At 45.2% G+C, this 19,559-nt stretch overlaps 1 protein-coding gene across 6 annotated transcripts in view; it reads right to left on the minus strand.

The window, feature by feature from the left end:
• NTRK3 (neurotrophic receptor tyrosine kinase 3) overlaps positions 1–19,559 on the minus strand; it is a 474,569-nt gene that overhangs the window by 158,256 nt on the left and 296,754 nt on the right. The gene's annotated exons all lie outside the window — the stretch shown is intronic.

A 19,559-nucleotide genomic window follows, 5' to 3' on the forward strand; every position in this document is an offset into this window, starting at 1 on the left:
CTCTCCCCAAAACAAGGCCCCGACCCAGGGCTCTAGCCGAAACTTCCACCTTACTCTGCACTCTCTCATTCTGTGTTGACTCATTCTCAAGACTCCAAACACCACCTCTACGATGACTTACGGTATGAATGTCCTAGGGAAAGCAGGAAAAAAAATCTTTAAAATAAATCAGTAATTCTTTCTCCAAGGCTTTTAGTATTTTTTTCCCGAAAAAAAATTTTTTTAAAGGTTGAGAAGAATTTAACTATACTTTTTTTGTGAATGATAAAAATCTATTGAAGACATTCATATAGTACTAACAGATTTTATTGCTAAAAGTCATTTAATAAACCTATCGAACGAGGAGAATTTTATTTTTAAAAAGCATGCAGTATATTTTTGTCCACTTTAAGGTCCAATTACAGAAGGGGAAAATGTAAGAACAAAAGGTATTTTTACCTCCAGGGCTACTGGAATTTACACACACCCCCATACACAAAATATCAAAAAACAATTGTCGCATTAGAAATAACCTGGGAAACCAGCTGGGCTAATTGTACCATTCACAGACCAGTCCCGTGTATCTAAGTCAGTCACCTAAGACCACATCGTGAGTTAACAGCAGTTAACTTTTTTCAGTTCAATTTTCAGTTCTGAGCTCTTGCCATCGCACACCACTGCCACCCTAACGCTACACAAGAAGGAGAAATTTCTACAGATGTTCTTTTTTGTGGCTTTCTGATCTATAGCTTGTTCGAGAATATTCCAGCCCTCCAATATTAGCTTCAAATGGTTTGGAATGAACACACATGGCACACAGGCCATCCATGACTTGGCTTCTGCCCACATACTGGAGACTCTACTCATCTTGAATGACTGACACGTCCCAGAACGTACCTCCACACATTTGCACACGTCCTTCCCTCTAGCGGGTCTTGCCTATAACTCCTGGTTGCTAAGCATTCACAAACAGAAAACTCAGTCTCCAGCTTGCTTTTAAAAAGCAGAATAGAGAGGAATTTGAGAATGTTTAACTGGGAACTAATTAGAACGGGGGTCTACTCAATCTGTTAAGAACTCAAAAAATGTATTCATTTCTATATAGAACACCGAGAGGCTGGGTTATATTGTCAGTTGCCCCTAGGTTGGCTCCAACTCATGGTGACCCCATGTACAATATAACAAAACGTTGCCCGGCCCGCACCACTTCTCCATAGTTGGCATGTTCGAGTCCATTGCTGCAGCCATTAGTAAAAGGTTAAATGTATCTAAATTCAATATATTACGTGGCCTTCACTGTATTTGTATATTTTCGTAATCTTTGGAAATCATAGTTAAATTCTCACTAATCTGATGTTCTCTGGCAAACTTGCCTCCTTAACCTTGGCCATGAGGTGAAGTTTTGGGGGGGGGTCATGGTCTGTGGTTGACTCTGAAGACAGCCACAACTGAAGACAGCCACGCACTAACTGCATGCATATAAGACAGTCATGGAACTGTATTGGCAGGAAGCTGAGACTGGCCTCCACACAGGGAGACACTTCCCGCTACACATTATTCTGCGGAGGGGAAGCTGTGATCTGAAAATAATGTCAAACCAAGTCTGTGCTGTCAACTACTCCCAGGACAACCTAGTAGAGAAGCAGGGTCGTCCTGACATTTGAAATGTCTTCTGTAGTGTTACTGAGGCGGACTGTAATCATAGTAGTAATAACTACAATTAAGTGATTCCTTCCTAAACTCAGGCAGCTGTTCCAAGCCCCTTACACGTATTAACTTATTTAAGGCACAGAGTGACCTTGTGAGGCAGGTCCTCCCATTAGTTCCACTTTAGGATGAGACATGGAGACCGAGACAGATGACACAGGGCATGTGGAGGCTCCAATGTCCAAACCCAGGTCTGTCTGACCACAGAGGTCCAGCTCCTCGCTCCGAGCCACACAGCCTCATGGGCCATGAAGGAGAAAGCACATGCTACACTGTAAAGAATTTCAGATTCAGCTACCTGCCCTCCATTCCTGCTACCTCTACATCATCCACAAACCCACAAGACGATGTACTCCTGGATGGTTTGGGACCTTCTGATGTAGCTATTTTAACAATATGGCAGCTTTGCATGGCTTTGACATGGGGCAGCATTTTAACACAGCCTAAAATACAAACCTTTATACTTATACCTTTATTATTCCCAAATAACATGCAAAGGCAGCATCCTTACCCGATCTCTGGCCCCTTCCCATACCTTATTTACACAATATTTCTTGCTCTCACAGTACTCTGACCCCAGGCTTGACAAATCTGGAGGAGCCAGAAACAACACAGAATCATAGTTAGGGTAAGGGTACGGGATAAGGATGAGGGCTAGGGTCTCTTATTTATAGTATTGTTACCAAAAAAAATTTTTAAGTTTTTATATCAAAATAACCTATTAACTTGTTCATTTGTATAGCCCCAACAGCCAACACAGTACCTAAAACAAACAAAAAAAGCCCATTTCATCTGGTAGATTTCAACTTATGGTGACTTCATATGTTACAAAGTATAACTGCTCCATAGGGTTTTCTTGGCTGTAATCTTTGTGGAAGCAGATCGCCAGGCCTTTCTTCTGTAATACCGCTGGGTGGGTTCTAACCACCAACATTTAGTAGCTGAGCACAAACTGCTTATGCCACCCAGGGACACATATTATAGTAACAGTGCCTAGATAACACACATAATATAGTACCTATAACTTAGTAAATGTTTAATAAATGTTTGCTGAAAAAGTACAATTAAAAAAAAATACTACCAATAATTTTCAATATTTTAAGATCAGGGGAAAAATCTAAAACCTACCATCAAAATACACTTCGGTGTGTGTCAGGTTAAAACACAAAATGCCAAGCCTCGCCCCTGGAGTTTCTGATTCAGTTAGTCTGGAGTGAACCCTAAGAATCTGCATTTCTAATGAGTTCCCAAGTGATGCTGATGCTGCCGGTCTGGGGACCACACTTTGAGGACCATTATCTTACAAGGACAACGATCTTCTGAAGTTTCTCCGTCAACAGTTGAACAAGTATACTGGTAGAACATTTTAAAATAACTAACACTTTTTTTTTTTTTGGTCCTTCCAATCTTCTCATATGCATGCAAAATTTGGATAATGAAAAAGGAAGATGGAAGAAGAATTGATACATTCCAACTGTGGTGATGGCAAAGAATATTCAATGTACTGTGGACTGCCAAAAGAACAAACAAATCAGTGTTCGAAGAATAGAACCAGAATGTTTCTTAGGATGATGAGACTTCATCTTGCTTACTTTGTACACGTCATCAGGAAAGGCCAATCACTAGAAAAGGATATCATGGTTGGTAAAGCAGAAGGCCAGCAAAAACGAAGGAAACCCTTCATGAGATGGTTTGACACAACAGCCGCAACGGTGGGCATGAAGACGGGAGACTAGGTTTTTGAAGTGTCGTACATAAGGTCACCGTGAGTCGGCACCAACTCCGCAGCAACAACAACAACAACGTAAGCAGGTAATGGAAGGTGTGGAATGAAACCTGGAGCCCTGCCTCGCACCAGGTCGCACGCGTGGTAAACCATCAGCCAGGGCTTACTGATGGACAATCTGAGGACCAGAGCCATCAACTTGGTAATGGTATATCAACCAATTTCTTCGGAAATATGAAATGAAGGAAGAGTCCCAGGGTGGAGTTTGTGAAGTCATTTAGAATTTGGGGAGTAGAAAGAAATTTGCTTTGTGAACAGACAGCATTAAATAGCACGAAAGCTGCCCATGACATCAAACAGATGCCTCACCACAAGTTTGCTTCCTTTTTAATGCCATTAGGAACTCAGACGCTGTTCTGAAAGATCTATCAAGTGCAAACAACATCTCAGATCTTGCACAAGCCCCTCCTGTAACAGCGCCTGACTTCAAGAAGCCAGAGGAAATATTAAGATAGTAACACTGTATCACATCAGCAACCCAATGGGGACAGAGTGGCAGTGTCCCTTGAAAGTTTACTAAAATAACAAAGAATTACTCCAAAGAGAGACAGTGATATTAGAGGATCTTAAAATTTGTGGAAGTGTTGGAACAAACTGTACTTGATAAGGATGCCTTCTGGGTTCAACAACAGAATTCCCCAAAGACACTAAAACCAATTTCTGTAGCAATTACTGCACCTGAGTCAGACAGTTCACTTTTGTCAGACATTCCTTATTAAATGGCCCAGACAAAATCAACTTCGGCTGAGGAAATGAAAAGATTCCATTTCCACTGACAGGTCTGGGAAAAACGGGAAGCATTGTAAGGCAATAGCCATGGGTTCTAGACCCGCTACTGCCTCCAAATAATTATGTGGCTGGATGTCATTACACTGGAATCCCTGGGTGGTGCAAACAGTTAACGTGCTCAGCTGCTACCTGAAAGATTGGCAATTCGAGTCCACCCAGAGGTGCCTTGGAAGAAAGGCCTGGTAATCTACTTCCGAAATATCAGCTACTGAAAACCCTATGGGGCACAGTCCTACTCTGATATTTACGGGGTCGTCATGAGTCGGAGTCATCCTGACGGCTACTGGTTAGGTCATCATATTATGTCTCCTGCCTTCACCTTCCCCATCAGTAAGATGAAGAGAGATTCCACAGTGGATCTCCTAGGTCTTTTTCAGATTTAAAAACTTCTATGTTCTACAAGAAACCTAAACAAAAAAAAAAAAAAAGAGGAGGAAAAGAAAAACTTTGCTTTTAGCCAAGTCCTATTGCTGGAATGATTAAGGGCCCAAGATTTGAAAGCAAACATATAAGCGAGGATCACATTGCAGCTGCAACTGGCTGGTTATAAAGCAAAGCCCAGAGAGGACCTGACATTCAGTTGCCACTTCTAAACCTTTAAAATACAGGATCTCTCAGGTGCTTGAGGAATGCCTGCTCCTGGGATTCTGCCCAGCAGAGCTCTCCTGCAACTAAAAGGAGGTTCTTCCCAAAAACATGGCCTCTGATTCCACTTCTTACCAGCTTTAGACTTTTTTCCCCCTCAAACCAAAGGCATTGGTGTAGCTCTGTTTAGAAATGCACACAACAAATCAAGAGACAATGTCCTATGTGAAAGACGGAAATGCTAGTCTCCAAACCCAGGCAAACTTCCATTTTTATAAGCCTATGAAGACAATCAAGATAATTCAAAGGGAATAGAACCTGCTGGCGGTGATTGCTAAATCTGTCTCATTTTCTAACTAATGTTCCTTGGGCTGAAAGGTATACTCAGTGAGTGTTCCATCTCAGCTCCTTTCTGCAACAGGGGTCCTTTCAAGCGATTGCTTGAAAACGTGGCTGTCCCTACATCCAGAAGGAATAACCAGCAGACTTTGTTTTACCTTTCTTATTTTAATGTTGATGTTTTCTTTGTTTCTCAAGTCATTACCTACTTCTGAGAAACTGCTAACACTGACAAGTGTGGTAAACAAAGAACCTGAACTATTTAAGTGCAAATTCTAGGAATAAATTCATAATTATTGTCTCAGAACCTGCACTATGTAATACAACCACAGGACGGCTTCCCTTCCCCAGTGGCTCTTCTCTAGTTACACCTGACCTCCAACTGCCCTCCTCTGAACTCCTGCCCGCTCTTGGCTTCCAGCCACCTTGACTACTGCAGCCTGGAAAGCCTTTCCCTTTCACCTCTGTTCTTCTAAATCCTCCAAAGCTTTCTAGCTCAAATACTCCCACCTCCGTAAAGGCGTCACCTGAGCCTCTGCCTCCAGAACATAAAAGAAGCCCTTGCTCTCCAAGTACACCAGGCCCTTTCCTTAGGGGGTCTCTGTGGCTTCCACCGCCTTCTGCTCTTATCACCGGGAAGTGTTTAGGACCCACCTCCCCAGCTGGGGTGTGGACTCCCTTGCATAGGGATGTTGCCACTCTGTGCAATTCTCATCCTCACTTCCTGGCCCTGCAACAGAGAAGTCACTTCGGAATTACGGAGTCTGGGGGAATGGCATCTTTTGCCCTCAATTTTCCCCTGCACAGTGTTTACTCTGGGGCTGGCATTGTGATAGAGAACAAAGGACTGTATTTTGATTTACTGATAGCCAGCTCTCCTATGGCCTGGCCATGCATATGCTGCCATTAAAAAGAGCTGCATGTTTTAACGACATAAAATAAATGTCTGTGATATGTTGTTAAGTGACAAAACCGTATGCAAAAGATGATGTCACTTTTTTCTACTATACGTGTGAGTTTTGTGTGTGCACATGTGTGATTTGTTCGGATGAGGTATCTACGTACACAAAAAAGACTAAAAGGCAATGCATCAAGATATTCATAGCGTTCTTTTCAGGTATTTGGGGTAATTATTTTCTTTGTATTTTCCCAAAAGATTTACAACAAGCACATATTACTTTGGAAGCAGAGACAAACATTAGATTCTATGCTTTTCCGAAGAGGCATAGAGAGACGCAGAAGAGTTATGAGTCATGAATGACCATCCATGGAAGATGACCTATGAAATGTGGAATCCCAGCCATACTTGGGGACCCAGTGAGGCACCCCAAAGGTCCTGGTCAGGATGTGTGAGAAGCCATTGGCAGTGTTGAATTTAACCCCAGTCCTGTGGCCCTGGAAAACAGCCATGTCTAAAGAAACCACTCCCAACCTTTTGTGTTCCAGAAATTGACTCACTGCAAAGAAACACCCTTCCCATGCAACTTATCTAAGACTCACAGATGCCCCCTCGTTTACCTAGGTCAAGGGCAGACACCGAACCAAAAACCAGTCACTGCCAAGTTGATTTTGACTCATGGCAACCTCATACATTACAAAGTAGAGATACATTCCATAGGGTTATGTCTGTGACCTTCCTGAACCAGATTACCAGGCCTTCCTTCCAAGGTGCCTCTGCCTTTAGGTGGGTGGGTTTGAACCGCCAACCTTTCAGGTAGTAGTCACGCCCTTAACCATTTGCACCACCTGTTCTTTGCCTCATAAATGATTAGCTGCCTGTCCCCAGTGCTCATCCAGAACAAAATGCCTGTTAACTGAAATTTGGTGAAGATTCTCTTCTTTTCTCCAGGCCCCTGAACTTTCGCCCACCCTCAGTCTGAGCCAGCATACACTGTTGTTCTTAGTTCCCACCTAGTTGATTCTGACTCATAGTGACCCCATGTGGCAGAGTAGAACTGCCCCCATAGTGTTTTCTATGCTGTAATCTTTACAGGAGTAGATCACTAGTCTTTTCTTCTGTGGAGCCGCTAGGTGGGTTTGAACTGCCAACCTTTCGGTTAGCACCTGAGTGCTTAACAGTTGCACCTCCAGGGCTCCGTAAGCCACCATACAGCCATTTCTTAACCACCCCTCCCCAAAACAGACTCTCCTGTTCTTACACCTACGAAGCAGTCTCTGATCTACCTTCTGATAATGCCCCTCTTCACCCCACTTCCCTACACATGCCTCTGTCTAGCCTTATCTACTCTCTATAAAGAAAACTCTTTTTTGCCTAACTCTTAAGCTGCCTGCTGACTGTATGGTCAGAGCTTTCTCCCAACTGCTGTAGTCTCCCTCCTCCCGTTACAATAGCCCTCCCTCTAAGACAGGGAACGGGGGCCTCCAAATTTGCAATTCACATAAACAAATTAAAGTAACAGAATAACAGGAAATGGGCGAGGGTGTGGAAACAAAGCCATTCCCCAGAACAATGGGGCAGGGTATCAGAAAACAGCCTACAAACTTTTTTAAAGTTGTCTTTCAGAAGCAGCCAGACGAAAGCAGCCCCAGAGACATGCGCAGAACATCCACCTGTGACCGCTGTGTGACCTTCCACCAGGGGTAGTGAGGGGCTGCAGCCGCAGATGGGGAGTCGAATTCGGGGAACAAGAGACTGTGCAGGCGCCACACCCAAATAAGTCCTGCTATGAATCCCAGAGGCCTTTGGGACAGGAGCCTTCTTAGCTTCTGTGCGAGCACCAGGCACCGTAGTTAACACATCCCTGCCTATGAATCTTTTCCCGCCCAAAAACTTTTAAAAACCCAGGCGAGTCTTTTGTTCTGTGAGACAGGGGGAAGTGTAGCTTAGGCCCTCCTCATCTCTGCTTACAAGCCTCTTCAATAAAGCTTTGCTCATGTGGAAAACTCTGTGCCTCACCTGCTCATTCTTGACCAGTGAGAGGCAAGAACCCTATTTAATTAAAGGCGCCGGTAACGCCTCCTCCATAATCTATTTGAATAAAATCCCTCCTTACCAACTGGTATCTTGGTTAAGTGCTACAGCTGCTAACTAAAAGGTCAGCAGTTCGAATCCACCAGGTGCTCCTTGGAAACTCTACAGTGCAGTTCTACTCTACTCTGTCCTATGAGTCAGGGTTGCTATGAGTCAGGATTGACTTAACAGCAATGGGCTTAGTTTTTTTGTTTTTTGTTTTTACCAACTCAAGGACAACAGGTTTGCGTGTTTGGGGGAGGTTACTAAGTTTACTAAGTCCAGGTTTGTTTTTTATTTGACACCATGGACAAAGCACTTAAGGACCAAGAATTTAAATTAATATCATGAACCACTGCTAAGCCTTCCATTACCCTTGCCTATGACCTTTCTCCAGGCCTAAAAGAGTAGGAGAGATTTGGGTCAATTTGCCAAGACCAAGAAGCAGTGAGCTTAACTCTAGCTTCAGAACCACACCAATCTCCCTGGCCAGCCCCTTCTCTGCCTGAGGACAGCAGGACACGCCCCTCCCAGGGGCCTCTCATTCAATGCCTCATGCCATTTACATTCCAACAATGTAAAATGACTGATACTTTTAATACAAGAGATCTGTCATTTATTTATTAGCTGGGGACAGGCTCCGCAGCCAGGAAGGATGCATTATAAATCAACTCCTTTCTCAGCCATTAAAAATTAAAACAGTTCATAATGTAGAATGTCAGTAATTTCTTTATTACAGCAGAGTATAATTTTTTTCTTTTCTTCCAGGTTTTGTTTTTATTTCCTCTCTTCTTCAAAGATACTGTTTTTTTCTTTTAATGAGTGACTGGGTATAAAAGACCCCAGGGAAGAGGGATATAGCCTTTCAGGCAGAGGTTAAAACGGGAGTGGAAAGGGACCGCTGACCCGTTCCCCACAGAACTGCTATCTCACTCTACCTTTCCATTTTGCCTCATGGGAGCTCATTTATGACATCTCTCATTTATTTCTGACCCAGCCTGCACCAAAACTGCAAGGCATTTTAGGTCCCTGATAGGCCAGAGGGGAAGAAACATAATGTGAGTAATTTTAGATGTTTTGGGAAGTCTCTTTGTTTGATCTGCTGATGGCTGCTTCCTAACACAGAAGCCCACATTAGCTCTTCTATTGTTTCCAAATTAGCTTAGCATTAATCAAAAGGGGCAGAGTGTGAAAAGCCCAGCCCGAGGCCAGAAGCCCTTCAGACTGCTCAGCCTTTCGGTCTGGGATGCTAAGTAGACATGGGTAGGGCAGTGTGTTTCAGTAGTAGAACTCTCATCTTTCATTTGGGAGACCCAGTTTGGATTCCCGGATAATGCATCTCAAGTGCCGCCATCGCCTGTCTGTCAGTGGAGGCTTGCATGTTACTACGATGCTGAACAGGTTTCAGTGGAACTTCCAGACCAGGAGGGACTAAGACGAAAGCCCTGGTGATCTGCTTCTAAAATTCGGCCACCGAAAACCCTATGGATCACAATGGTCTCATCAGCAACAGATCATACAGACAATACGGGACTGGGCTGTGTTTTGTTCCACTGTGAGTGGGGTCACCATGAGTAGGGAGCTGACTTGACTGCAGCTAACAACAATAGACAAGATATGGCCAGAACTGCTGATGGGCTGATAAGCTGAGGCTCACTGAAGGCTTCCCTGTAGTTCTTCCCCTGAGTGAATGCTCCAGGAAAAGCTAAATATTGGAAATAGGAAGAGGGCAGCTTCTGCCTCGCTTGACTTCTGAGGCAGTGAAAAGAAGATTCTAGAATGAAACATTTTTCCATCCCACCTTTTAGGAATATGGGTCAGTACAGACGTGATGACCATCTTGTGACCTCTCCCAAGGAATGGGTATCAAAGGGTAGAGGACCTCTCTATAGCTGCCCACATCCCCCTCTGACAAGCTGTCCTGGCTTGGGCTCGTCTCCATGAGATGAATATCATGGCCCAGGCGTAGGCTACAGCACTGATGTCTTTGTCAAACCAGCCACGATTGAGTTAAAGCTCCTAAGTAACAAATCCCCAACCACATATTCAAAATCTATTTTCAGAATTACACAGAGCATAATTCAACCAATCAATGAGCCATTAGGAGTTTAGTCTTAACACTTCTTCATTACCAGTGGCATTAGAGCCGCCCAAGTCAGCAGAATCCAACACAGAGGGCTGGTGCCTCACCAGCGATTCTAGGTCTGGGGACGGAAGCTGATTCAGTGCCTGGTAAGAGGACCAGCCACAATCTGGGTGACAGATTAAGCTACACAACCAGAGGCACAGGATAAAAGTGGGCTTGGACCAGAAAGAGGAGAACTTGGTTCCAAGGACTTTGGTCCTTCTCCCTTAGGTACAGCTTTTTACATCATTTCCAATGCCCACCTCTAGCTGAGCCCTGCCTCTGGAAGGCCCACCTCCCAGGCCTCTGGAGCTCCAGGTGACCTCCCGGAGTAGGAGTGAGTCACAGGAGCTCTAGAAAGGGGCTGCCTCCTGCTGCCTGACTGGCAGACAGGTTCTTAGGCTCCTAAGGGTTGGCATCATGGATCACCTAAGGTGGCATCTGTCTGAAAGTCTCCAAGGTGATCATCAATCCCCTAAAAGGTGGGGGTGCAGGTGAAGAGGAGGCCAGCCAACAGTGAGGGGTACAGCCCGGACAGCAGAAGGCACATCCTTGTAAACCCCGGCGCTTCAATCCTGGCTCCACCATTGACCAGCTAGTGACCTTGGACAAGTATCTCAACTCCTCCAACTCTGTTTCCTAATCACAACATTTCCATCACAGGTAATGTAACACACAAAGAAAGAACCAGTGAGAGGCAGAGAGGGTGATGGACTCTGTCATTTCCTAGCTGTGAGATTGCAGCAAATAACCACCATCCCTTCTATACCTCAGCTTCCTTATCTATAAAATGGGGGAAATTAATAGCACTCACCTCATATGGGAAGGTCCCTGGATGGCACAAAGGTTTGCACCTCTCTACTAACCTAAAGGTTGGTAGTTCAAACCCACTTAGTGGTGCCACAGAAGAAAGGCTTGGCAATCTGTTTCCATAAAGATTACAGCCAAGAAAATCCTATGGAACAGTTCTACTCTGTAACACATGGGGTAGCCCTGAGTCAGAATTGACTTGACGGCAACAGGTTTGGTTCTTTTGATACCTCATACGGCCACTGTGAGGATTAAAGAATTTATTATATTTAAAGTGTTTTCAGTGCCCAAAACATAGCAAGCACTATAAAATTATAATATATTATCAGTCTTCTAAAGTACTCACAGAGCCTGGCCCTTAGTAGGTATACAATAAATGTTAATTTATTCCTCTTCTCTTCACTACACCCCTTCTTTCACTTTCTTCACCACCCCTTCCCCCAACTACTCTCCAGAAACTACGATTCCAAAGGATCACAAAGCAGCTCCCAAGAATTCACAAAGCTTGCTCAACCAAGGTAATCAGATCCAGCTGAAGCCACATGAAGAAATTATCGTTTGCTTGGGCATATAAGTATAGCCTGGAAAATTAGCAGGACAATTTGCCAGACCAGAACAGCAATGACGACAACCACAAATTACCAACTTGCTCTCCCTAGCTGGATAGATACAGGGAGTAAAATTTAAATGGGACCAATGTTCTCATCTTCCTTCTGCCACCCCGCTTCCACCCCAGGATGTCTCTGCCTACTCCTAGAAGAGTAGGCCAATGGCCATTTGCAAGGCTGACTGAGTGGGTGAGTGAGTGTTTTCCCTCAGGAGAATCAGGTGGCTTTTCTAACGGTCCTTTCCTCCTTGCTAACAGAACCTTGATGCCTTGGAGGTATTCATAACCCTCCAGGCAGCTGTATGCCTCAGGAAAGCGAGTTTCATCCCCACCCCTAGGACAAATCTTGACCAGCCTAAGGCACTTGTGGAAACTCCAGTCTCGGAGGGTTGACTGGTGTAGGAATAAACACAGGACAAAATATTGCGTAATGAGACAGGAGGGAAAGACTGCTGGGGGCTTTGGAGAAAGGTTTTCTCAATTTCAATCAGCCCACAGAAGAGACTACCCTATGTTGCCATCGGTAAGTGTGTCTGGTTGTGATGGCAGGAGCTGCTGCAACCATTTTGTAACCATGAGGGGAGTGAGTCTGGTGGCAAAGCTAAAGCACTGAGGAAGGCAGAGGCAAGAGAATCACAGAAAACCAGAGCTAAATGTACCCCATCAGGAGGCTTCCCTACCAGTTTACTCGGGTTATGTGATGACAAATTTCCTTTTTAAGTCTAGCAGGTCAGAGTTATGTAGTACTTGCAGCCAAAAGGATCTCAACTGATACAATCAGTGTTCAAACATACAATGTATGCACAAATACAAACAAGACTCATATTCCTGTATATGTGTGCCTGGAGGTCCAGTGTACGCGTTTACTGAGAAAGAACGAACAGACTATGTACCCATACAGAAGAACAAGCAAAAAGGAAGTCACATGAGCAGATGAACATTGAAGCCCTATCTATGGAGGGTACACTATGGGCACAGACAGAGGGATGCACATGGCAGACACACAGGAGAGCAGGGGAGCTCACAGGCACTGTCGTTTTCAACAAAGTACTGTTTGCTGACAACGGGGAGGGAAAAACAAAAGCAAGCAGATTCCGCCATGAATCTCTCTGCCATCTCCCCTAGTTCAGCCCGCAGCTTTTCGGTCTCATTAGCCCAAAAGGAAATTGGCCTGAGCTCTCTGCTCATCACCATCCATCATTTCCTGACAACCAACATATTACAGTCCCGACTCCTAAGAGCATCTGGGTGATAAAATGCTATGTCCTAAAAGTTGGGGGAGAGAAGTTGCTGGAGGGAAAGGTTCTTCTCTTTTCAGAAATGTATCAAAAGCTTTGAAAATACTTATTTTTGGTAACACCAAGCTGGTTTCCCCCAACAGCGTATCTGAATCAGGAATTGTAATGACCGTTACAAACACGCTGTTGTAAAAGTAAGGACGATCAGGCATGAGCCCCTTACGCACGTTTCCAAAACACTTTAAAATTCTCAGACCACTTCATCTCAAAAACACTGGCTATGCTAGTCATGGTTTTTTTCTTTTCTTTTTTTTTTTTGTCTCGAGTTTAATGATGGCAATTAGGTAGTCATGGAGTTGGTCAGCTGGGGCCAGGGTCCACTTCACTTTCTTTCCTAATGTAAAAGGATCCCCTAAAAGCAAGAGTTATTTAAACCCTCTCCACTCAGGGGCTAGACCCTGCCCTGGACCACTGTGTGCCAAAAGCATTCTATTCCCTTCTTGAAATGACGGAGTGTTTTGACCTTCCCCATGGTGGTTTGGAAACAGTGGTTTGGGAATGGCAGCTTGCATTTTGGACTGTGCATTTCTCCTTAAGCACAGCTCCTTGAGATTCCAATCCTAAGTGGCAGACCGGCCTGGAAAGGAAGAATGCAGTGGAAATTTGGCCAAGGCCAGCCTCTCCGGATCTGGGGCTTTAGAAGTGTTAAACGCACTTGTGAGAGCTTCCAGGCAAAGAACCACAGCCAAAGATCCCTGAGCCATTTGTCTGAAGTGCACCTAGTGCCCCACCACAGATTCCGAAGAATGCCACCACCCCAACTCTGCACTGCGTGGAACACAGCCACATCCTGTCCCTTCCGCAGGCTCGGGGAGAAATGTGACAGTGCACATGCCAGTCGAGTTCAGGCTCATTTAGGCCTCTGGCAGAGTGAGTCACCACATCTGCTGGGGAGGCACACACAGAACCTCAAACCCCAGAATAGCCCAGAAGGTGACCCACTGAACATCTGTGTCCACAGAGATGCTAACCAGTAGGCCTCAAGACAGGCTCAGTGTGGTCCAAGGCATTTTGGAAATGCTGCAGACTCATGTCCCCACTTGGAAAGTCACAACGTCCCCTTACAAGAAAAGCTCCCAGAATCCCACAGTAAGAGGCTTATTTCATCCAAGTTTTTCCAAACTTATTTGACTTTGAAACTTTTTTCTTTTTTTTTTTTGTGAAATGCCTATTAACATCCCTCAGAGCACAGTTTGGGAAATACTGCATCAAAGGCAGCTGGGGTGATATAACCCTGGTGGCGTAGTGGTTAAATGCTATGGCTGCTAACCAAAGGGTCGGCAGTTCAAATCTGCCAAGGCGCTCATTGGGAACTCTATGGGGCAATTCTACTCTGTCCTATAGAGTCGCTATGAGTCGGAATCCACTACACTGGGTTTTGGGTGGGGCAATATAAGGGCAGCTGGATGCTGGATTCCTTTGCTAAGGGCTGGGTGGAGCTTTGGTTTTTAGTGATTGGCTGTTAAGAATATAGCACAATGGCCCGGCCTCTTTGGCATGTCTCCCATCAGGAGCATGATTCACATGCTTATTCACAGGAAATAAGAGATGCTGACCATTTTCCAAAGGGCTTCTGGAAAGCGAATACTAACAGAGAATGGCACTAACAATAGGAACCCCCATTGTCCCTAAGGATGGATGTGTTGGGGTGGGGATCTTCTTGCCCTTTTTTTGCCATTAACCTCTGCCCATAAAACAGGAATTTCTGCCTCCTTGGGGACGTTTTTTTTTTGGGGGGGACGAGGAAGCAACCCCCAGCCTTTCTCTCAACCCCTGTTCCTGGCTCCTCCCAGCGAGAGGCGAAGTGACTTATGTGATTGGAAGACAAGCAACGTCTTCCTCTACTGTCCACGCTTCTCTTCTGGGCAGGCTTAATGCATGAAAGGAAGATAGGCCCTGCGTGTGCAGTCTTCCTGCTGGGCTCCTGAGCTCTCTGAGTTGCTAAAGGTGAGTGAGACAGATTGTGACCTTCCATGCACTGGAAGGGCAACGTCGGCTCTTCCAACCCAACTCCTGTCTGTCCCATGTTCAAGACTTTGGGAGTGGCATTAAGAAGCCCATTTCACAACAATTATTGGTGATGATGACACAACTTGATTAATGTAATTGATATCATCAAGTTGTACACATGAAAAATGGTGAATTGGCAAATGTTGTGTTATGTATATTTTTTACAACAACAAAAGCCCATTTTGGCCTCAAGTCCAAGCAGCCTTCAGTCCAGCAATAAAGCCCATCTATCGATTCCTATCTGACACCTGTGTGTATTTCTCAGCTGGTTCAGATTTATCATCGGTGTTCTGTTGTTAGTTGCCATCAAGTGGATTCTGACAATGGCGACCCCATGCGTTACAGAGTAGAACTGTTCCACAGGATTTTTTTGGTGGTAATCTTAACAAATACTGAGCCCTGGTGGCACAGTAGTTAAAGCACTGAGCTACTAACCAAATGTTGTCGATCTGAATCCACCAGCCGCTCCTTGGGAGAAAGATGTAGCAGTCTGCCTCCATAAAGATTACAGCCTTGGAAACCCTATGGGGCAGTTCTACTCTGTCCTATAGAATCACTATGAGTTGGAATCGACTCAGTGACAGTGGGTTTGGTTTGGGTTTTGGTAATCTTAACAAAAGCAGATTGTCAAGCCTTTTCTTCTGTCACCCTTAAAGACCCCAGTACAGACGGAAATCTAGTTGAAGGAGAAAAGAGTAAACAGATTTCTGGGAAATTTCAACCAAGACAGGCTCTGGGGTGGGGGGCCGGGGGGAGTTAATCTCCTGATTCCTTGAAGACAAGACCGAGGCCAAAACACGCCAGGAAGATGAGTACTTCTTCTGCTTCTAGGGGTCTGGGCAGGAAATGAAGGACTCCACTCCACGAGTTACTCACTTTCGGTTCTTGGGTTCAACTTCCCCTAGGCTGGCATTCCCCTGTGAAATGACATTACTCCAGGCTGGCTGGGGGTCTTGTCATTCTTCACTGGTTCCATCCTGAAGCACATGCTTATTTCCCATGTACTGTTTTGGCCAATTACCAAGTATTTACAGTGAGCATAATCACACCTAATTACTTAATTAGCATGACTGCATGCAGCTCCTAACTTTGAGTATGTGACCATGGCAGTGAAACCTGGATCAGATGAAGTCATAAGAATCAACTGCAAGGCAGGTTGTCTTGGCCCAGGGGGAGGGACATAGGCTGTCCCTTGGGACAAGATGGTCACAGCTCTGAAGTACATACTCAGGAAGGTCTACGGTTTCCAGATATTTTAGGGGAAATGGCATCATTTGATTTTTTTCTTCCTGGAACAAGGAAAAAATGGCATAATACCATGCTTGGATTGTGCCAAGGTCTAGGGGACTCGGGAGTCAGCACCCAGCTAGGGTTCATCCCCAGGGGCAGAGACCCTCAGAACAAGCTTGCCGATATATCAGAGCTCAAACATGTGGAACCAGGACTTACTGGCTCGAATCCTCAAGTATCCTATTCTGGTATCATCTGGCGCTTTCTAGAAAGAAAAGAACCTGGAAGCCGATAATGTGTTTGGAGAAATCCTTCAGAGACTTTGTGCTTACCAAACCTAGCATCACAGAATTCTCAGGGGTCTGCTACTTATTCTAATTGGATCCAAAAATAAGACTGAAGAAAAATCAGAGGGGAACAACCCCAATTGATGTTCATTTAAAATGTTCTATGAAAGACCACATGGCAAGCTGAGCCTGGAGATGCCCAATGGTGAACTGGCTAAGGCTGTGTCTTTATTACCTTCACCCAAGTTTCAACCTATGGTCTCCCTAAGGGGGAATGCCAAGATTCAATCAGCTGAATAAGGAAGAGACACCTCAGAATCCCCCACTCCCACATCAGTCCTATTTCTCTCCATGTCAGATCTAGCCATGCCAGCCTCCTAAATCAACCACAGGGAGCGAAGGGTAGCCCCAGTAAGCCAGCCTCCTCTCCTCAGCTGTACTTCTAGAGGAGGAACGCCCAGCCCAGCCTTGAAACCACATCCCATTCCTTCGGTCATGCAAGTCAGGAGCTTCTGCTAGAGAAAAACCGAGAAAGGCTTGTTCTGCAGCAGCGGCTGCTGCCTGTTCCAGAAAGGGAACTAACTTTCCAGACAACGGAGCCCATTTTCCATATTTCATCTGCAGGTCCATTATGCTGAACTAAGTGGCTGGGAATAAACCCCCATCATTATCCTGCACTAAGCAATGTTTGTTAGTACAGACGGTGACAAAAATCTATATTATGCTGAGGCACTATTAATACGGCGTTACACATGCAGGCTCTGTGCTCCCCACTGCAGCTGGGAAACTGGCCTTGGCAGTTCCAGTTCCAGAAAAAGCCAGCTCCTTGGCTGACTGGCCCAGAAGAGGTGGAGGAGACAAGCTGCTCACTCACCTCTGGTGAAGGAGCCCCTGGTCCTGGCTAAGGCGACCCAGTCCACAGACTTAGCAAGTTCAGACTTGGTTACATCCATGGAAGTCTTTGCCTTCTAGGATGATATGTTGGAGGTGGGGGCTCATCAAGCAGTTGCCCTGGGGAAACCGTGAGGCCAGGACCTCCAAACAGCTGCACTATAGCCTAAGAGGTCTAAGAAAGGTTAGGTTCCCCACTCTATCCCCAGGGCCCGTGACAGACTGCCTAGAAGTTAACAATGGCTCAATGGACCTTTGTTGATTGACTGAAGGACTGAAGGAGAAAAGGGTGTTAGAGGGAACAATGAATGGAACAAAGACGGGGTTTCAGCAACATCATGACAACAAGGAGCTCTGAAGAGGACCCCAGGTATTATGGATTGAATTGTGTCCCCCAAAAATATGTACTGTAAATACTAACCTCTATTATGCCTATGGTTATAATCCCATCTGGGAATGGATTGCCTTTGTCATGTTAATGAGGCAGGATTAGCGTAGGCTGTGTTTTGAGTCAATCTCTCACAAAATACAGAAAGATCAGATTAAGCAAGCAGAGATGGGGAAGATAGATGTCAAGCCACATGAAGATCTCCAAGGAACCAGGAAACAGAAGCTGAAGAGACAAGGACCTTCCCTCAGAGCCCACAGAGAAAGAGTGCTTTCCCCTACAGCCGGCACCCTAAATTCAAACTTCTAGCCTTCTAAACTGTTAGAAAACAAGCTTCTGTTTGTAAAAGCCATCCACTTGTGGTATTTCTGTTATAGCAGCACGAGGTAACTAAGACACCAGGATACAGCTGCCAGGTCAGCCTGGGCAGGATAAGTGACAGATCCAGGGAGGAAACATGAGAGATGACCACCAGAAGGAGTCACATCTATAGTTCCGAATTGTAGAGACTCGCGTGGAAAAGTGGATTCAGCACGGGAGACTTGACAGGCCACAGCCAGCCTGCAAGTGACACAGTGGAAAAGAGAAGGCATTAGCAAGACCTCAAGAAACCAAGAGGAACAAGAATTCGAATGCCTGAAAAGGTGAGGACAAATGAGGGGCTTTCCAGGGAGACTCACTCTCATGCCTTGATTCTGAGATGCTGTGAAGACCAGAACACACTGGTCAGTGATTAAAGGGGTCAGCTTTGTAGTGAGCACGGCCATTGGCCTCTGGCAGTGACAAGTTGGAAGGGAAACATGCTCACTATTAGTCTGTATGAATGGTACAATCATCAGTTGCTCATATAGTTTAAAGTAGAAGACTTTATCAAGACTCATGTGTACACACACGTGTACAGATGTGCATATGCAGGCATGCATGCACACACACACACTACAGAAAGTACACTAAGAAGGGGGTCTGCGCCTGCAAGTGCCAGGAGATCCTTGGGCAGGAGCTGATCTGGTAGCCAGTTTATTAAGAGATGAAAAGAAGCTGGCTTAACCCCAGGACCAGGAAGCACCTTATCTGGTCTTTTAGGAAGTTGATGGCATGAGGAATTCTGAAAGGGGGATAGTGCCAACAGCCAGACTAAGGCGGATCCAGCTTATGACTAAAAGAACCTTCAGTCAAGGGTATCCTGGGAATTCCAACCCCAAATAGCTCATACATAGGGCTCTCCTTATCCTGAAAACAGGGAGAAATGCTGAACAGGGAGAAATGCTAGCCACCACAAAATACCAAAGCTGTCCTCATTCTTCAGAAGTCTGCTTCCCAGAGTGTACAGTAAGTGCTTGTCTAGGCAATGTAATTTGATAGGGAAAGAATGGATGCTGGGCTCAGCAGATCTGGGTTTTACTATCAGCCCCTCTCAATAGCTGTATGATCTAGAACAAGATACTTGAGCTTACTGAGTCTCCATTTCTTTATCTATAAAACGGTGGTGGTAACCCCTCCCTTAGAGATCTGGTTATAGCACTAGCACAATGCTTGGTCCACAGGTGACGTCCAAGCAGATCAACAACTTTGCCTCTCTTTGTAACATCCCTCGAAAGCCTGGGCTGGCTATGGAGTGAGGATACCGTCATCCAGGCATCGGCTGATATGGAGTTAGCTAGCATCTTCTTGGCCCTAGCACCATGGTGTGTTTTCTATAGAAGATAAAGGATTATGACACATCAAAGCTACTTCTTAGAAAAAACTCCAAGTCAAAT

Source organism: Loxodonta africana, chromosome 13, assembly GCF_030014295.1.
Source record: "Loxodonta africana isolate mLoxAfr1 chromosome 13, mLoxAfr1.hap2, whole genome shotgun sequence".
Lineage (NCBI taxonomy): Eukaryota > Metazoa > Chordata > Mammalia > Proboscidea > Elephantidae > Loxodonta > Loxodonta africana.